At 37.6% G+C, this 17,654-nt stretch overlaps 1 protein-coding gene across 5 annotated transcripts in view; it reads right to left on the bottom strand.

Annotated features, from left to right (window-relative positions):
* Nucleotides 1-17,654, bottom strand: part of COBLL1 (cordon-bleu WH2 repeat protein like 1) — a 164,923-nt gene that overhangs the window by 128,179 nt on the left and 19,090 nt on the right. The window lies entirely within an intron of this gene.

Below are 17,654 nucleotides of genomic sequence, written 5' to 3'. Positions count from 1 at the left end.
GATTGAACCAAGGTCTCCCACATTGTAGGCAGACGCTTTACTGTCTGAGCCACCAGAGACTCAGCCATTAAAAGAAACCCATTTAAGTCAGTTCTATTGCCTATACTTCTAATGAAAATCAACATATTTTTGGATGCTTGACTATGGAATAGTTTCTTTGGCTGATATTTGAGATGTATTCAATTCAAGATCTTTCTTCTTAAGAGATTTGAAAATTAAATTTGGGGTGGGGAGTGGTTATATTCCAAAAATGTAAGAGTGTCATATATATTTTCAGAGCAAATGTTTAACAGGAAAATTTGTTTTTAAAAAAAGCTTAATTTCTAAAAATTCAAGTTATATAACATAAGAGTAATTATATAACAAACCATGCACCAAACAAGAGTTAAATAATGGCACAACAATACAATTGAATATGATGTAGAATTAAAATTATGATGAAGATTGTACCAACATAGAAATATTTATATAAAAATACAGAATCTAAAATTTTAAAGCAGTTAAAGAAAACACCTAAAATCAAAATATTTGATTTTTTGGATGGCAAAATTGAAGCTAATTTTTTATCATTATCTATGCCATGAACATATTTTAAAAATTGATTATTTTTCAAATCACCAATTATCAAAATTCATACTGCTGAATTTTATTCAGTTCCCTAAAAAGAATTCAGATGTCAGAGATGTCATTGACAGTGGGAGCTTTAAAAACCAAAACTATCCTAAACAAAAATTATTTGAAAAGAAATAAAGAAAAATAAATATATGAAAAGCATATACCAATTAATTATAAAAGCATTCACTATATTGCTTACTCCTATCTAAGTACAAAAATTAGATCAGAAATACACACACACATTAAGTGGTACTGGTCACTTCTGGAAGGTGACTAGAACAGGAATAGTGGTTAAAGGAAATTTTAGCTTTATCTATAATCTTTCTGTCTTTGAAAAAAAGATAGTAAAATATTATGAAAAAATGTTAAATGATTTCTCGGTGATAAAAATCTGAATGTGTTTTGTAACTTCTAAAACATCTGTGTTTAACTTTTCAAAACAAATACAGAAAGCAAAACAACAGAGAATCCTTTAAACATTTGGACAGTATTGCGCTAGAGCCACTTATTGAATCAGGAAGCTGCCACGACTTGAGGAAGGAACTACCAAGTGTATGTTTCATGTCAATGATCAGACTCGTGGGACTTTTTTGTCATGCCTCAACACTTACATGCCAGGACTACAGAATTTCACAACATGATAAAGAAATTTAAAAGTCTCTAGAGTTATCTACCAAATATTTGGGACAACAGGTTTAATTTCATACAAAGGAAGAAAGTATGGAGAAAAGAAAATAGTATTTTTTCAATTCTAAAAAAGAGTATGTCATATTTTTATGCAAGTATTCATTAAGTGTAACAATTCTCTGAAGGAAGTATCATCATCATCAACTCATTTCTTGGATGAGAAAAAAAAAAAAAAAATGAGACAAAGAATGCAGATAATTTCCAGAGACACAGGTTTGTAAACCCAGAACAAGAATACAAATAACTCATCTGTTCGACCACCAAACCAATAGGCTTGCTATCACACCAGCCTCCTGTTAGATCAAAACATCTCTCCCAGGGGTATTATGAAAAGGTCTTCAAACTAGCAGACAGAAACCTAGTGTCTGGCTTCAGCTTTGCTCCCAGAGTTCTATGACCCTAAACTAATCACTGTGAACCTCAATTTTCTCATGCATAATAATGTGTAGTGGTGGGCATAAAACACTATTTTGTCTATTCTAATCCACACTTTTCTCTCACTTTTTGACAAGTGTGAAGCCTAGTTGTGTCCAACACTCCATGGTCGTCTCACACTCGCTGTTGGCCAGGTGACAGTCACGATGCAGGATGTCCATGTGTGGTCCTAGGTGTCCATGTTGTCATTAACCTCCGGGCATTATGTGCACTCTTGTAGCTATTCATTTGATACTGCCAACCAGGCAAAACATCAGGAGGTAAAGAAACTACCAGAGCTCTTGGAGAAGACAAAGATATGTGAAAGCAAGAAATAGCTAATGAGACCAATGACTTAATGCATCCAACAAGTGAGAGTTGGACTATGAAGAAAGTTAAGGAGTGAAGTCGCTCAGTCGTGTCGGACTCTTTGCGACCCCATGGACTGTAGCCTACCAGGATCCTCAGTCCATGGGATTTTCCAGGCAAGAATACTGGAGTGGGTTGCCATTTCCTTCTCCAGAAGAAAGCTAAGTGCCAAAAAATTGATGCTTTTGAACTGTGGTGTTGGAGAAGACTCTTGAGAGTCCCTTGGACTGCAAGGAGATCCAACCAGTCCATCCTAAAGGAGATCAGTCCTGGGTGTTCATTGGAAGGACTGATGCTGAAGCTGAAACTCCAACACTTTGGCCACCTGACAAGAAGAACCGACTCATTGGTCAAGACCCTGATGCTGGGAAAGATTGAAGGCAGGAGAAGAAGGGGACGGCAGAGGATGAGAAGGCTGGATGGCATTACCGACTCAATGAACATGAGTTTGAGTAAACTCCGGGAGTTGGTGATGGACAGGGAGGCCTGGTGTGCAGCAGTCCACAGGGTCGCAAAGAGTCGGACATGACTGAGCGACTGAACTGAACTGAACTGAAAGAATAACACAAAGGCTTCAAGCCTCAATATGTGAGAAAGTTCCTACTGACTTCGCACAGAAGTTGCTTAACTTCCAGTGACAGTCCACTCAAGGAAAAAACAAAACCTAGAAGTTAGTCAAATAAGAAAATGTTAGCCAAAACTTATGTAATGGACATAATCAACTTGAAGGAAAAATCCCAGGAGCCAGCAATAGAGTGCATTTCCAGGAGTGCTGTAACATCCTCCATGCTCTTGACTGCAGAGGACAAGATTGAATGAAATAGTAGTCACTGACAACTCTGAGTCCAAAAGAAGAATCAGACTCAGAATATGAAGAAATTTAAGGGGGAAAAAAATGTTTATTTTATTTATATGTTCCTTTCTATGATTACCAAAAAAATAATTAAATTGAAATTTTTTATATCCAAGAAATAAAATATAAATAAAATTAGAGACGCTTGCTTCTTGGAAGAAAAGCAACATTAAAAAGCAGAGACATCACTTTGCCAACAAAGGTCTATAGAGTCAAAGCTATGGTCTTTCCAGTAGTCATGTATGGATGTGAGGGTTGGACCATACATAAAGAAGGCTGAGTGCCAAAGAACTGATGTTTCCAAACTGTGGTGTTAGAGAAGACTCTTGAGAGTCCCTTGGACGCAAGGAGATCAAACCACTCAACGCTAAAGGAAATCAACCCTAAAATATTCATTGGAAGCACAGATGCTGAAGGTGCTAGTTGCCACCAGATACCAAAAGCCAACTCATTGGGATTGACCCTGATACTGGAAAAGACTGAGGGCAGGAGAAGAATGGGTGGCAGAGGATGAGATGATTGGACCAATTATCGCCAATTCAATGGACATGAACTTGGGCAAACTCTGGAAGACAGTGAGAGACAGGGAGGCCTGGCGTACTGCAGTCCATGGGGTCACAGAGATTCAGATATGACTCAGCAACTGAACAACAACATAATTAAATATGTCAAATTTATTTAAAATCCCTTTTAACATTATTAAATAGAAAAACTAATTGGAAATATATTGTGTATGGAATTTTTCTATAGCTCAGTTTTGATAGTGTTGGGATGGTATGTTATGACTGCATTTGTTTGTCAAAACTTGCAGCAATAAACATTAAACTAAGTAAATTTTACCACACAATTATGCCTTAATTAAAAAAAAGAAAAACTTAAGAACAGTGTACTAGTTTAATTGATAGTGTTTTTTCTTTTAGTAGTATATAAAATAAAGGTGAACCTAAAACTCGATAGCATTTTAGATTCAATGAAATATATATAAACAGTGACTATTAGAGGGCTAAAATCTATCATGTGTGACCAGTTTCTATATTGGGTTAGACTTTCCAACCCCCAATGCAAATATTTGCACCAGTTTCTCTCTCAATTTCCTTGCCTCTATGACTACTGATTTTGAAAAGATATTCTGGGGGGAAAAAAGAGGTATCCTAGAAAAAAAATCAAACATTAAGGATGAAATTAACAAGTATAAAAAAAATGACACAGACAAAAAGCAAGTCCAAGTTTCTGCCATCAAGTTAAGGCTAAGAATAAATCAAGAATCTGAACAGCAATCTGCAAAAATGCAGGGGAAAAAGTTTTCATTTATATCTTCCAAGTCAAATGCTAGACATCCACTCACAACTATTAATATAAATTTATCATCCTCTGTGGTAGCATTTTTGTAAGACATCACAACTAGAGGTATTTGGAGACTTACTTTTACCAACATCCAGCATCACAAATAAAAGAGAAGAAAACCAATAGAATTTCTGACTTTTGTTGTATTATGTAAGAAACTAGATCAGGAGACAAGACATTGAATGCCTCTATGGTTAATGCCTGCTTTACAGACAAAATTTAAATCATTATACATGTATAATTCTTTTCATACCACAATTCTACAAAAATGTATTTTAATTGATTCCATTTTAAAAATGAATTAACTGGTCTACTGTGTGCTAGGCATTTGCGACCTATGTAGGGAAGTAGGTAAGACATACATTGTCCCTGTACTCCTCTAGTTTCATAATCTACTTAGTTCACATCTAGTATTTATCTATCTATATTACTAGAATAAAATATTAATGATAAATTTCATTTTCACAGGAAAAAAACTTCATCAACTAGGAACCATTCTTGTAATACTAGAGAAACCTGGTAGACTAGTGGTTAAGTGAATGTGAATGGGTCCACACTGCTGCTCTCACCAGCTTCTAAGTCTCTAATCTTGACAAGGTCTTGCCTTTCTCTGCCTGAATTCCTCCGGTTGTTCAACAAGCATCTTAGCACTCATCTCTGAGTTGCTACAAAAATAAAACACATGCTAAGCTCTTGGTACCTGGCTTATAATAAGTAAACACTTCATAACTGTTTGCTAGGTTTTATGTTTAAGAAAAGTAGGGCCCTGATTTAATATAGAATAGACCTTATTTTTAAAAGTTATTGACTTTAATTACACAGTTGCAAAGTGATGTGTAACAAGATAGTCCTTTTTTGTATTTTCTCCATAAATATGGCGTAACTCAATAAAGTTCATTTGTTGTTGTTGTGTTAGTCACTCAGATGTGTCTGCCTCTTTGCGACCCCATGGACTGCAAACTGCCAGGCTCCTCTGTCCATGGAATTCTCCAGGCAAGAATCCTGGAGTAGGCTGCCATTTCCTTCTCAAAAGTTCATTTATGTAAACTCAAATATATTGTTGTGTTGTGTTAGTCACTCAGTCGTGCCTGACTCTTTGCGACCTCATGGACTGCAGCCCACCAGGCTCCTCTGTCCATGAGATTTTCCAGGCAAGGATACTAGAGTGGGTCGCCATTTCCTTCTCCAGGGAATCTTCCCGACCCAGGGATCGAACCCGGGTCTCCTGCACGGCAGGCAGAGTCTTTACTGACTGAGCTAAAAGGGAAGCAGGGCTTGATTATTCACCTCACCCCAAATTTCACATTGATTCCTTTAAGTAACTTCTTTCAGTATATTTAAGATCAAAAATCAAATTTCCAAATTTAAAAAAAGCTATTTTGAACAACTTTTCCAGAATTACAGAAAGTGACATATACTTCTAATTATGATTCATAGAGGTGTATCAAATAGATTGATGTGTAAACATTAAATTAATACAGTATTACACATCTTCACTGTAGTGAGTTACTACTTTAAATCTAGTTTTTCAGCACAGTTTAACACAATACCAACAAGAAAATCCACACTGTCATATGACATCTTCGTTTAATCAACAACCAAGATTTTCTAGTCATGCATTTACTTTAACCACTGGATAAACAACCATGTACCTTCAAAAGACCTCATGGGGGTAACCAAATATTACGAAATTGTAAAGTCAAACTGGGCACTCGAAAAGCTTACCCGAGAGGAAAGATTTTATCTAGAATCACAGTTGCTTCCCACATGGCACAGTGGTAAAGAATCTGCCTGCCAAGGCAGGAGATGCAAAAGACGTGGGTTTGATCCCTGGGTCAGGAAGATTCCCCTGGAGTAGAAAATGGCAAACCACTCCGGTATTCTTGACTGCAAAAATTCCATGGACAGAGAAGCCTGGGGGCTACAGTCCATAGGGTCACAAAGAGTCAGACATGACTGAGCATGATTGCGTGAGTGTGCACGCCCACACACATACATACACACACACACACACAGAGTTGTTTAGCTTGAGAGATAGAAACAGCATTATTCCCATTATGTAACTGACTCTCATCATCCAAACGGAACATTGAGGGTGTGGATTATTTCCCCTTGCCTGACTGCAGGGCTGGTAGCTCTTTCAAACACCAAGAAGTAGTAAAAAGTCATGAGGTAATTATTAACTGAAAGCATTTCCATCCCTCTTAAAATAAGAAAAGGACAACAAAGTAGCAAACTAACACAAGACTTCCAATTTCAAGTTCAGTGTTTACTTTCCAACTTCACAACTTATTAGGCTGCTGAAACTCATTGTTTACAAGAAAATTGTTAGTGGCCAAGCTAAAAAAATTCAGTACTACTTTTTTATACAGTTTTATGATTGAGTCGTTTTATGGAAAAGTAAAAGAGAAAAAGAAATGGGAACTGTTTTTAGGGATCTACTACCATATGCTTTACAAATACATGAAAATGTTTTAATTGCCATTTTGTGAGCAAGGGAACAGGGACTCTGAGAGTAACTTCCCCAAGGTTACTCAATAAGAAAATGGCACATCTTCAGACCCAAGTTCACATGACAAAGTGAGAACAGGCAGACAGAATATTGTTTGTCAAGTTTTGGGAAAGTAACTTCTAAAGAAAGTCCTTCACAAGAGACATACTAAAATCACATATACTTTGAAAGGATGGCTCATAGCAGTAAAGTACCAAGGATGATCTTGGAGAAGTTGCTTTCTCTCTCATTATCTCAGGTTTTGTTCTGTTTTATTTTTTCATCTGATAAATAAGGACAAAGATAGTAGTATCTCATACACAAGTTAGAAAGACAAATGCTCTAATATAGTTAGCATACTTATCGTAAGATTGTGTCTGACTCTTTGCAACCCCATGGATTGTAGCCTGCCAGGCTCCTCTGTCCATGGGATTTCCAGGCAGGAATATTGGAGTGGGTTGCCATATCCTTCTCCAAGGGATCTTCCCAACCCAGGAATCAAACCTGCGTCTCTTGTCTCCTGCATTGTCAGGCAGATTCTTTACCACTGCACCACGTGAGAAGTCCTTAGCATCTAATAAGGTCTTAATAAATGTTCGTCAATTTTTGTACATTCCTCTTGCTGTCATGTGTAAAATTAAAAACTGATGATCTACTGATCATCAGTTATGAGGTCTCTGAAGAAGTCACTGGGTCTGTCCTATTAGAGACTCTGGAATAGAGTAGTGCTCAACAGTTATTGAATAAATAAATCTAATAATTTCCCATTCACTTTTATCTCACTGCATAAATATTGACGGTCAGGAAAATAAAAGTCATCACTTTTGCTAATTTATTTTTCCCACAATGATGACTTGATTCAAAAGTTCCGAGGACAAATGATCCTTCATTGGAAATCCTATTTGATTAAAGAGGAAAAAAAAATAAAGAAAAGAAAAAACAGAACTTCCATACATCAGGTAAAGAAAAAGTAGGTAGACATATATGCAAAAAAAAAATTTAATTCACAGCTTTTCCTTCTCGGTTTGAAGGTAATCACCCCGAACTGTAGAAAAATGTGTAAATTCTCGTTATCTTCTGAAATCTTCCATCACCCTCCAATAGGATCTAATTACTAGTCCTCTAATCATACAGCAAAGGAAGAAGAGCTAAAAATCAATTCTTTGTGTTTATCCAATGACCAACTCTATGTGATATAAAAGTCTTTGAATTAATGTTTACATTTTTAACTTAACATCTTTATAATTGATTCTGATAAATTAATTTACCTTGTGGTCACCTTAAGCATCTTCAAGCTGATAAGCACTAGTTTGGGGAAGGGTACGCACTGAAATTACTTTTTTCCACTGCCAGCTGATCTTGAAGCTGAACTTGATTTGATCTCTGCAGCAGGTAGGCAGGGTCAGAAACATACACTATTCAAATGTTCAGGTAAAGCAGGACAGCACTGTGATGGAGAATATAGGCTTTGGAATCAGATAGACTTGACATGAAAACATGGTTTTATCCTTTCCTCCATCTAGGTTAAGAAAACTATGAGCTTCAGAGTGTCCTCCTGTGTAAAAAGGAATGAAATGTGAATCCCACAGGGTTGTTGGGAGGACTAAGTGAGCCAGTGTTTGTGAAGGTGTTGCCATAGTAGTTGGTTTTAATAATATCAATAAATGATAAGGGCTATGACTTATTTTCAAGCAACTTTCAATGAAAGCACTGCAATCACTTTTATTAGTTAAAGGTCCATAGGGAGTGCTCCTTCCCAAACCATTCCTTTTAGAGCCTCAAGCACTTACCCAGATTCTTCTGACATGTAAGAAGGAGAAAAGAGAAAGAACAGGCTAGAATAAATAGGCAACTATCAGAAAAACACAAACCCTTCCACTACATTGCTCTCCACAAAAAGTAGTTTCTTAGACCACCAAAATCCTAATGTGGACAAAGCAGTAATTGAAAACCCACTGTGAACAAAATAATATGAATCACTGCTATTGTGGATAAAATGATGAATAAATCTTACCCTTAAGAAGCTTACAACTTAGTGAGAAACAAGCTTATAAACAAAACAAAAATAAAACACAGTAATACATGCTCTGACAGAGTTAGAATCAAAGTACCATGAAAGCAAAAAGTAAAAAAAGAAATATATTTGGCTCAGGGATCTGTAAAAGCTTCCAGGAGAAGGTGGAATTTGCAACTGAGCCTTGAAAAAAATGTGTGGATTCCTCTGGGCAGTGAGGTGGCCAGTAGAATTCCACAACTGAAAAACACTTGACAAAAGCAAGGAGACTGAAACTTCCCAGTATTCAGGAGATACCCCCAGGTCTGAAAAGAATGTGAATACAGGGAGATGATGGGAGATGAAGCCAAAAAGGAAAGTTAAGACCAGGCATCCGTGCATTCCCAATGTTTGCTACAGAGTCTGGCTTTTACAGCATAGTAAGCAAAGACCTTTTGGGGGAGAGCAAGGGGAGCTTGATAAGAAATACCTCATGATTTGGAAATATTCCTATAATTATCTTAAATCCTGAAAAATAAAAACACAGAGCAAAAAAGGGGGCTATCAAAATAGTCCAGGCTCAAACAAGAACATCAAGGAAAGGGATATTATATTGTAAGAGTCCACAAGATTTGGCGATTTCTAATTCTTATAATGTACAAATACACTTCTTCCACTCAGAATAAAAGTAAATAGTGGGCTAAGGGGCATGGCGGCGAGAAAGGCTGACCAGTCTGTGAGACCAAAAGTCAAAATTAACCCCCCAGAGTTGCTAGGCTTAGGTTCAGCATTGGTTATAAAGGGCATCTATACTATAATAAAGGGCTATCGGTGGATAAAACACAATAGACCAGGTCTCAAGACACTTGTGCTATGTGTAGAAGTCAGGTTGGGGATGCGGTCAAGGCTCTTGGTGGGTCTCTCTGATTCACAGCAGGCTCACAGCTAATTAAAGGCCATAGAAATCCAGGCTCCAAGAGTAAAAAAAATTAGCTAGCCAGGGACTCAGAGCCCAGTCAAATGGCCTAGTTCCAAGGCATGACTCCAGTGGGCATAAGAAACATCCATGGACTCAGTGGGGAAGCCTTGGGTATATGGATGTTGACAGTGCTGCTTCAAGTAGCAAGGATAACTCTAGACCACACCCAAGGGTGGAAGAGGCTTTGTTGGAATTCACTAACCAACTTTTGAACCCACAAGTTATGTCTTTAATACTGAGAAAGGCCAAATAGGACACAAAATAAAATTGCACTACATAACATGAACTTTAAACAGAAATGCTTTTCTGAACTCATAACCTAAATTCCTTAGGTGATATGATTGTAACAGTATAGGTTACCAAAGGGAAAAAAAAAAGATGAAGACCTAAAAACAAGACAAAGTACTAAAGCAAAATGTCTTTTAGTCCACCTTAATCTTAGGAGAACTTGCATAACTGGGCTCAGCTTTGTCTGTAGCCTCACCTGCCCCTGCCCAGCCCATATGCTCTACTCACACTGGACTACTCCACATTCCCCAATAGTCAGGGCATTGTGGTGTATGTATGTCTCCATTTACAATATCCATCTCTTTTTTCTGGCTTGGCAACTTCCAAGCCTTTAAGTCACCTTCACTGTAAGAACCCTGGTGCTATCAACCAGAACTAATCACTGGGTGAGTTTTTATGGCATTTTCTACATACCTCTCCCGGAGGAGGATATACTTGTCTTTCAAGATCAGGTCACGAGTTACTTCTTCCAGGAAGCCTCAGAGCTCTCACAGCCATCCACGTGTGCCTTTATTCCTAGCCTTGCTACCAACAGTGTCACATCAAATAGGTATTTCTACCATCCAATTGTGAACCACTCATAAGCTATATCTAAACCCTAATCACTATTTTATGCCAAATACCTAGCCGTTTCTGACATAAACTAACCCATCCATATGCTGAGTAACATTTTTTTTTCCATTTTCCAGGTTCCATGAATTCCTGATGGAATTCCCAGGATTTCAATAATAGAGGGCTATAGTGTTTTCTCGCTTAAAAGGCATCAAACCTGAACAAGACTGAAAGTGTTTATCCTCACTGTCTACACTAGGAATTCTTATGCCTTTCTTGGCATCACCCATTATCTAGAACCCATCAAAACCAGCAACACCCCTTGCTTTCCAGACCTTTCTCTCCATTCCCCAAGATATCACAACTATCTAATACTCATAATGTGTACTAGAAGGCAATCTGATAACAATAATAGCTACTCAGCATCTATACCCTTTGCTTATGGTATTAAGAACCATGCTTATAATTCTCTTTTATACACACACACACACACACACACACTCACATATAATTCTCATAACAGCCCATATTACAGATGAGGCTATGTAAATATAAAATTTTTAATTACCCAATATTTCCCTGGAGTAAAGGGCTAAAGCGGGAATTTATACTACAGTTGACCCGTGAACAACATGGGGACAGGGAGACTGACCCTACACAAAGTTAAAATCTGCGTGTAACTTTATACCAGCTCTCTGTATCCTGGATTCTGCATCTATCCATAGGCTCAACCAGAAAGGATCACATATTACTATAGCATGTATTTAGTGAAAAATACCCACATTTAAGAAGGCCCAAAGTTTAAACCTGTGTTTTTCAAGGGTCAACTGTATGACTCCAACGCTAAGCTCCCCATCCATTACACCAGTTCTCAATCTTCCTCTTTAGTTAGAATCGTCTGGAAGGCTTAGTAAAAGACTGCTGGGCTCCACTCTCAGACTTTCTGATTAAGTAGGTCTGAGAATTTGCTTTTCTATCTAGTTCCCACTTGATATTAACACTGCTGATTACACTTTGAAAACCACTGCACTATACTGTAATGACAAAGTTAATTTACTTAGTTGTAGATACGTGGTTAATTCAGTAGCTCTCAAGGTGATTTGTTATTGGCAGAGGACATCTAGGAAGGCATACTTTTTCCAAATGGTAAAATCTGCAAGTTCTGCTGTTCTTAACAGAGGTAGACATCAAGGGAAGAGAATAGTGCTGGGGTCATGTTCCCAAATGAGAAAATTCAACAGAATAGCAATACCAATTCCCTAAAAATTTGTATAAAAACTGAAGCTGTTAATCAATTCTCATTTCCAATTCTAAATTTAACATGGAAAAAGAAATACCTGAGAGCAGCCAGAAGAATTTCTAAAAAGAAAACTAACCATGATGACTTAACCCTACCAGATCATTAAAACATACTAAAGAGACACCTAAACACGTTTAAATAAAACATTTTAGACCCATAGAAAAGCAGAAAAATCAACAGAGCAGAAGAGAAACACAGAACACAGAAACAAAACACATTAACACAGAAACAAAAATAAATATAATAAATGTGCCATTTCAAATCAGTAGGAAAAGATCAATTGTTCAATAGATAATGTTGAGGCAATTTTTAAAAATTTAGACTATTTCATATCACAGAAGAATTAACTTCAGTTTGTTTCTGTCAATCATTTAATCTATCATAAATTTAAGATAAAGGGTTAATTTTAAGACTAATACAGTAATGCATTTCTAAGTAAGTACAGGCATTTCTGAGCAAGACAAAGGAAAACATATGGAATTGTCTCTCAAATAATAAAAAACTAGAATGCTAAATATGTTTCCATAAACAAACCTGCATGATAAGTGATTAAAACTGCAGAAATATTTAGAACACAAGAAACTAAAAAGTGTATATTTTTTCCATATTAAGAGCAAAATACATATTAAGGACTTTCACAAAATCAATAAGAGAAAGATGAATACAGAAACATAAATGAGATAAAGGGTATGAAGTAGACTTTTAAGAGAAAAGTGAATAAAAATTAAACATTTTAAGAGTTCCTCAAACATCACAAATGATCTAAGAAATATACATTTAAAATAATCATAATTATTTTCTCCCATGAGACTGGAAACCATCAAGGTTTTACAAGGCAGAAAGTGATTTTTTTTTTTTAATCAAACTGAAAACTAAAAAAAATGCAGTGAAGGCTCAGTGATACCAGAAAAGATGCCAAACTGTCAACCACATTGGATTCTTTACCACTGACCCAGCTGGGAAGCCCCATAAAATATATAACTACTGTCAGGAAACTAAGTATGTCTGTTTCTCTGAAATCACAAACTAGTAATGTGCAAATAGTGTTCATACCATTCAAATAGCAGCCAGTTTCAATAAGAATGCTTGCACTTTTAACAAAACACATCAGTTCAAAATGTGAACACACTATAATGTGCTACCCTTTTCCATGATCATCCTTTCTTTCTTCACGACCTTGAGGGTTCTCACCAATTTTCTATAGTTTATGATCGGAGGGAAGCTGGTTCGGATACCGTAGTGAGGAAACAATGTAGCTGTTCTCTTTAAGACCAAAGTAATAATCTACCTTCCTTCAGAAATGGCATTGACACCTTTGAATTGAATAGGTATGGCACAATGGTAAAGAATCCACTTGCCAACACAAGAGACTCAAGACACTTGGATTGTTGGGTTGGGAAGACACTCAGCCCCTGGGACGGGAAGATCCCCTGGAGTAGGAAATGGCAACTCACTCTAGTTTTCTCACCTGGAAAAACCCACGGACAGAGGAGCCTGGTGGACTACAGTCCATGGGGTCACAAAGAGTTGGACACGACTGAACACACATCATGTGGAAATGAAACCAGCAGGACATGACGATGGCACCAACACACTTGATGAGAAAGAACAGCTTTATGCAGCCGTCACCTTGTGCTCCACACCTAAGAGAACTTGTGTGGTCAAGAGAACTAACCTCATCAAGAATCTAAGAAGGAAATACATAACCCGTTCAACTAAATCACTTCAAGACAGGTATCTGTGACAATGCATAAATGGTTCCCATCTTACAGATCACTTTAATGTAAAGGGGTTATTTATAGTTTACAGTATGTGAACACCTGGTACCAGGTTCCCAGCCTGGATTCTGCTCCTGCAGCTTCCTGATAAAAGAATGAAACCCGAGCCATGGATAGGGAAGGTCCAAAAAAAAAACCTGGTCTTCTTATACATGAGGGAACTGCCTTGGAATCTCAAAGATAAGCTCTTTTCATCAGGAAACACTGCCAACAATAAAGCCCAGTGAAAGAACATATTTGGTTAGTTGGTTATTTTCTTTTTTAGAGGAAAAAAGGAACAAATATTGACAATATACACATTGTGTGCTCACTATCTCCACATCTTACCAGGTAGAGGCCTTTCCAATGATTGTAAAGGACGAGAAAGCCTGCTTACAGAGAATCACATTCCATGAAGTAACAAATTACAAAACAGCATGATTTTTATTGGGGAACCATGATCCTTACCCAAATGTCGAATACCAATTTACTTGAAACCAAGAGTCAGCAGCTTAAACCAATTGCGTGAACCTTTCATATGGCTAATGTTCAAAATCTTTAATAATTTAACTATAGACATTTAATTGTTAAATTTAAATCACAGTCAATGAGCTTTATTATTCTGTCAATATTTCATGATTTCACAAATAAATACTTCCAGCTAACCTCAGGCTTGAGCCTATGAAATAGGTATCTTCATTTGCAGATGGAAAAAAGAAAAAGAAAACAGAAGCAAAGAGGTGAGACAATTTGTCCAAAATGTCTTAACTGTTCAGTGGCTGAGCCAGGATTCAATACTACATCGTCCTGAAATGCCAAGACTATTCCCAGTGCTTCTTCACTGTCACGTCACACAGATCAGTCACAAGTTTAAGGCTACAAGGGTGACAGCTGGAGTCCAGTAGGATGAAGAATAACCTCCACTGTTGCCTGATGTCAGACTGGTGGCTCTGCCCCTGCGCCTGCTCAGCTGCTCACCACCCCGCAACCCCCCACCCACTCCCCGCCGGAAGCTCCAGGCGGAGAGGGAACCGGCCAGAGCCAACCACCTCTTGCTGCCATAGCAACGGTCCTCAGGCCTCCGGGGCTGCTGGATATTCCCTTTAGGAATTTTCCCTTTGGCACCTCACCGGGCCTTGTGATCCACTGCCCCAGTGAGGGCAGCATTCTCCAGTCTTGCCATTAAAAATCTCAGGCTGAAGATGACAGTTTAGACACTCAGTTCTAAGAAAGTCAATGCTAACAACTTCCTAGAGTCCAGTAAGAAGAACTAATTTCAAGGAGAATTTTCAAGGGGGGAGGGGGAGGGCACATACACATTTACAAGTTCTATATTCAAGGAAAGGTTCATCTAAGAACCAGACATAATGTTAACCAAGGCAAAAAAAAAAAAAAAAGTATTTGAAACTGCAGAGTAACTGGCATTTCAGAGATTTGGACTTTACTTATTTTAAAACAAAGAGGGTATTGTTTACCCTGCCTTGGAGGTTGTTCAAAGATGTGTATTTTTAATAAGATTGAATCACGTTTTCATGCCAGCCAAAGTAATTCTATTCCATGAATATAAGTTCCATGTACTGTATATTTTCAACATAATTAGCTGCCAATGCCCAGCCCAATGCCTGACACATCATTAACCTTCAATAAGTGACTGTTGAATGGGGGAAAAAAAAATGAACTGTTAATTCTTTCAGGAAGATTTCCTTTCCTTGTTGTTGTTAAAATGAGTTATCTATTAAAGAACTTCAAACTCAAACCTCCCAAATTAATCCAAGTTTAAAACCACCCTTCTCAAAAGCCAAGCCCAGTTTTATTACCCCTCAACAGAGCCTGAGACTCCCAGCCCTCTCACCCTCCTTGACCCAGGGAAGATTTACTAACCCAAACTCCCCATGTGTCCAGGCTTCTGGGAGGAGATCAAGCCTAGCCTGGGGACCACACAGGCTGCATGTGAAGAAATGTATTCTTCCAAACCAAGTGGCTAATTATACACAGAGACACCTAAATTCCCAGCCCATTCTAATAACTGACTACTCCTATTCCCCCTAAGAATGTTCTTCCTTTGGCATGTCTCTCTCAGAGAGCAAGTCACAGGGCCATCCCACACAGATTTCTTTGAAACTTATAATGGTTTTCACAGTTTCTAGCTAGGCTGGTTTCCTCACTGCTAAAGACTCTGCAGTCTTTCAGTTCTGGAATCACATTTACCCAAATCTGAAACTCAGACCCTATTAATGATTTAATGGGAAATGGTCCAAATGTTTAACCACAGATGAAAAAATTTTTTAAAAGAAATGCAAACACACACAGAGACCCACATATGGTTTGTTATACAACTATTTCAAAAGGCATCTTTAAATTAGTTTTAAATAGCTGAAATAACCTATAATACAATCCTGGAGAAAAGGAAAACAAAAATAATATTTGTAGTTAAAAATTTAGATGTTTATTTAAGAGCCTAGAAGGATGCATGTTTATCTAAACTATATTTGAAAGAACACTCATTTTAAGATACAGATTAGTGTTCTTCTCATAAATTTGAAAAATGTTATTTTCCATGTTTCCATTTTGGAAGCCCATTGCACATATTAGCATATTAAAGTTTCCCAGAAGACCTTTAGGGAAGAAAACAGTTTCATTTTGTTTAACCCAGACTTTCCCAAAATTGGGACCTCCCTGATAGCTCAGTCGGTAAAGAATCTGCCTGCAATGCAGGAGACCCCAGTTCGATTCCTGGGTCAGGAAGATCCACTGCAGAAGGGAAAGGCTACCCATTCCAGTATTCTGGCCTAGAGAATCCCATGGACTGTATAGTCCATGGGGTTGCAAAGAGTAGGACATGACTGGGCATCTTTCACTTTCACTCTCACTTTCCCAAAATTATTTCACCATATAATTTGTTTTGACAGAAAACATGTTAACATGTCTTATTCAGAAAGTACCTTCGAGAATGCTAAAATGTAAACCATGCAACAGTGGTTGTCTCCAGTTGGTCTAGATAATGATTATTTTTCTTTACATATAGTCTTACTGCTTTCAAATATTCTGTGATAAGCATATCATTTAATAACCAGAATAAAATAAAAGCAAAATACCAAAAAAAGTTTAGTCGCAGTTTCTGTCACTCCTATTATTAGTCATTATACTGGCTTTGCCACCCCTAGCAGTTGGGGAGGGAGGGAAGCAGAATGCAAAGCGGTCAAAACAATGCAGCCCATTCTGAGATCAGCCACTGCCTGGCCATGTGACCCCAGACAGGACCCTCAGCTTCCTCTTCTGCACAACCTGGATAACAACTACATCGGCTTTATAGAATGGTTGTTGACTGTTAAATGCAGTAGTACATGCCATGGATTTAACACAAACCTGGTGAACAGTGTTCCATAAACACTTTTTGCTTGTATGATCAGAGTCATTCAAGCCATCATTCTTAAATGATGTTCTTAAACAGGCTGTGACCCGGATCCTTTCAATTAGTAGAAATTTGAAGGAATTTACAAATACTCATTCAATCTCTGAAGCATTTAATAAGGCTCCATATGATTTTACATACTATCTTGTAAAACACAGGGGGAAGGAGGTCCAAGACGGAGGGGATATATGTATACATATGGCTGATTCACTTCAATGTACAACAGAAGCTAACACAACATTGTAAAGCAAACACACTCCATATTTTTTAAAAGTACATTTACCAGGAATACCTTAGTGCTCAAGAAACTTTCCAAGAGCCGAGTCTGTACATGGGTATAATTTATTCTGCCTGAATTTTTTCATTAAACTTACCAAGTTTACTTGGAAAGCATCAATCTGAAAGCATCAATTGATGCTTTCGAATTGTGATGCTGGATAAGACTTTTGAGAGTCCCTTGGACGGCAAGGAGGTCAAACCAGTTAATCCTAAAGGAACTCAACACTGAATATTCATTGGAAGGACTAATGCTGAAGCTCCAGCACTTTTGCCACCTAATTCAAAGTGTCCATTCTTTGGAAAAGACCCTGCTGCTGGGAA

This window comes from Dama dama, chromosome 33, assembly GCF_033118175.1.
Source record: "Dama dama isolate Ldn47 chromosome 33, ASM3311817v1, whole genome shotgun sequence".
NCBI classification, from domain to species: Eukaryota; Metazoa; Chordata; class Mammalia; order Artiodactyla; family Cervidae; genus Dama; species Dama dama.
Note: the sequence above shows the minus strand (reverse complement) of the source record. Positions and strands in the feature narration are given on the sequence as shown.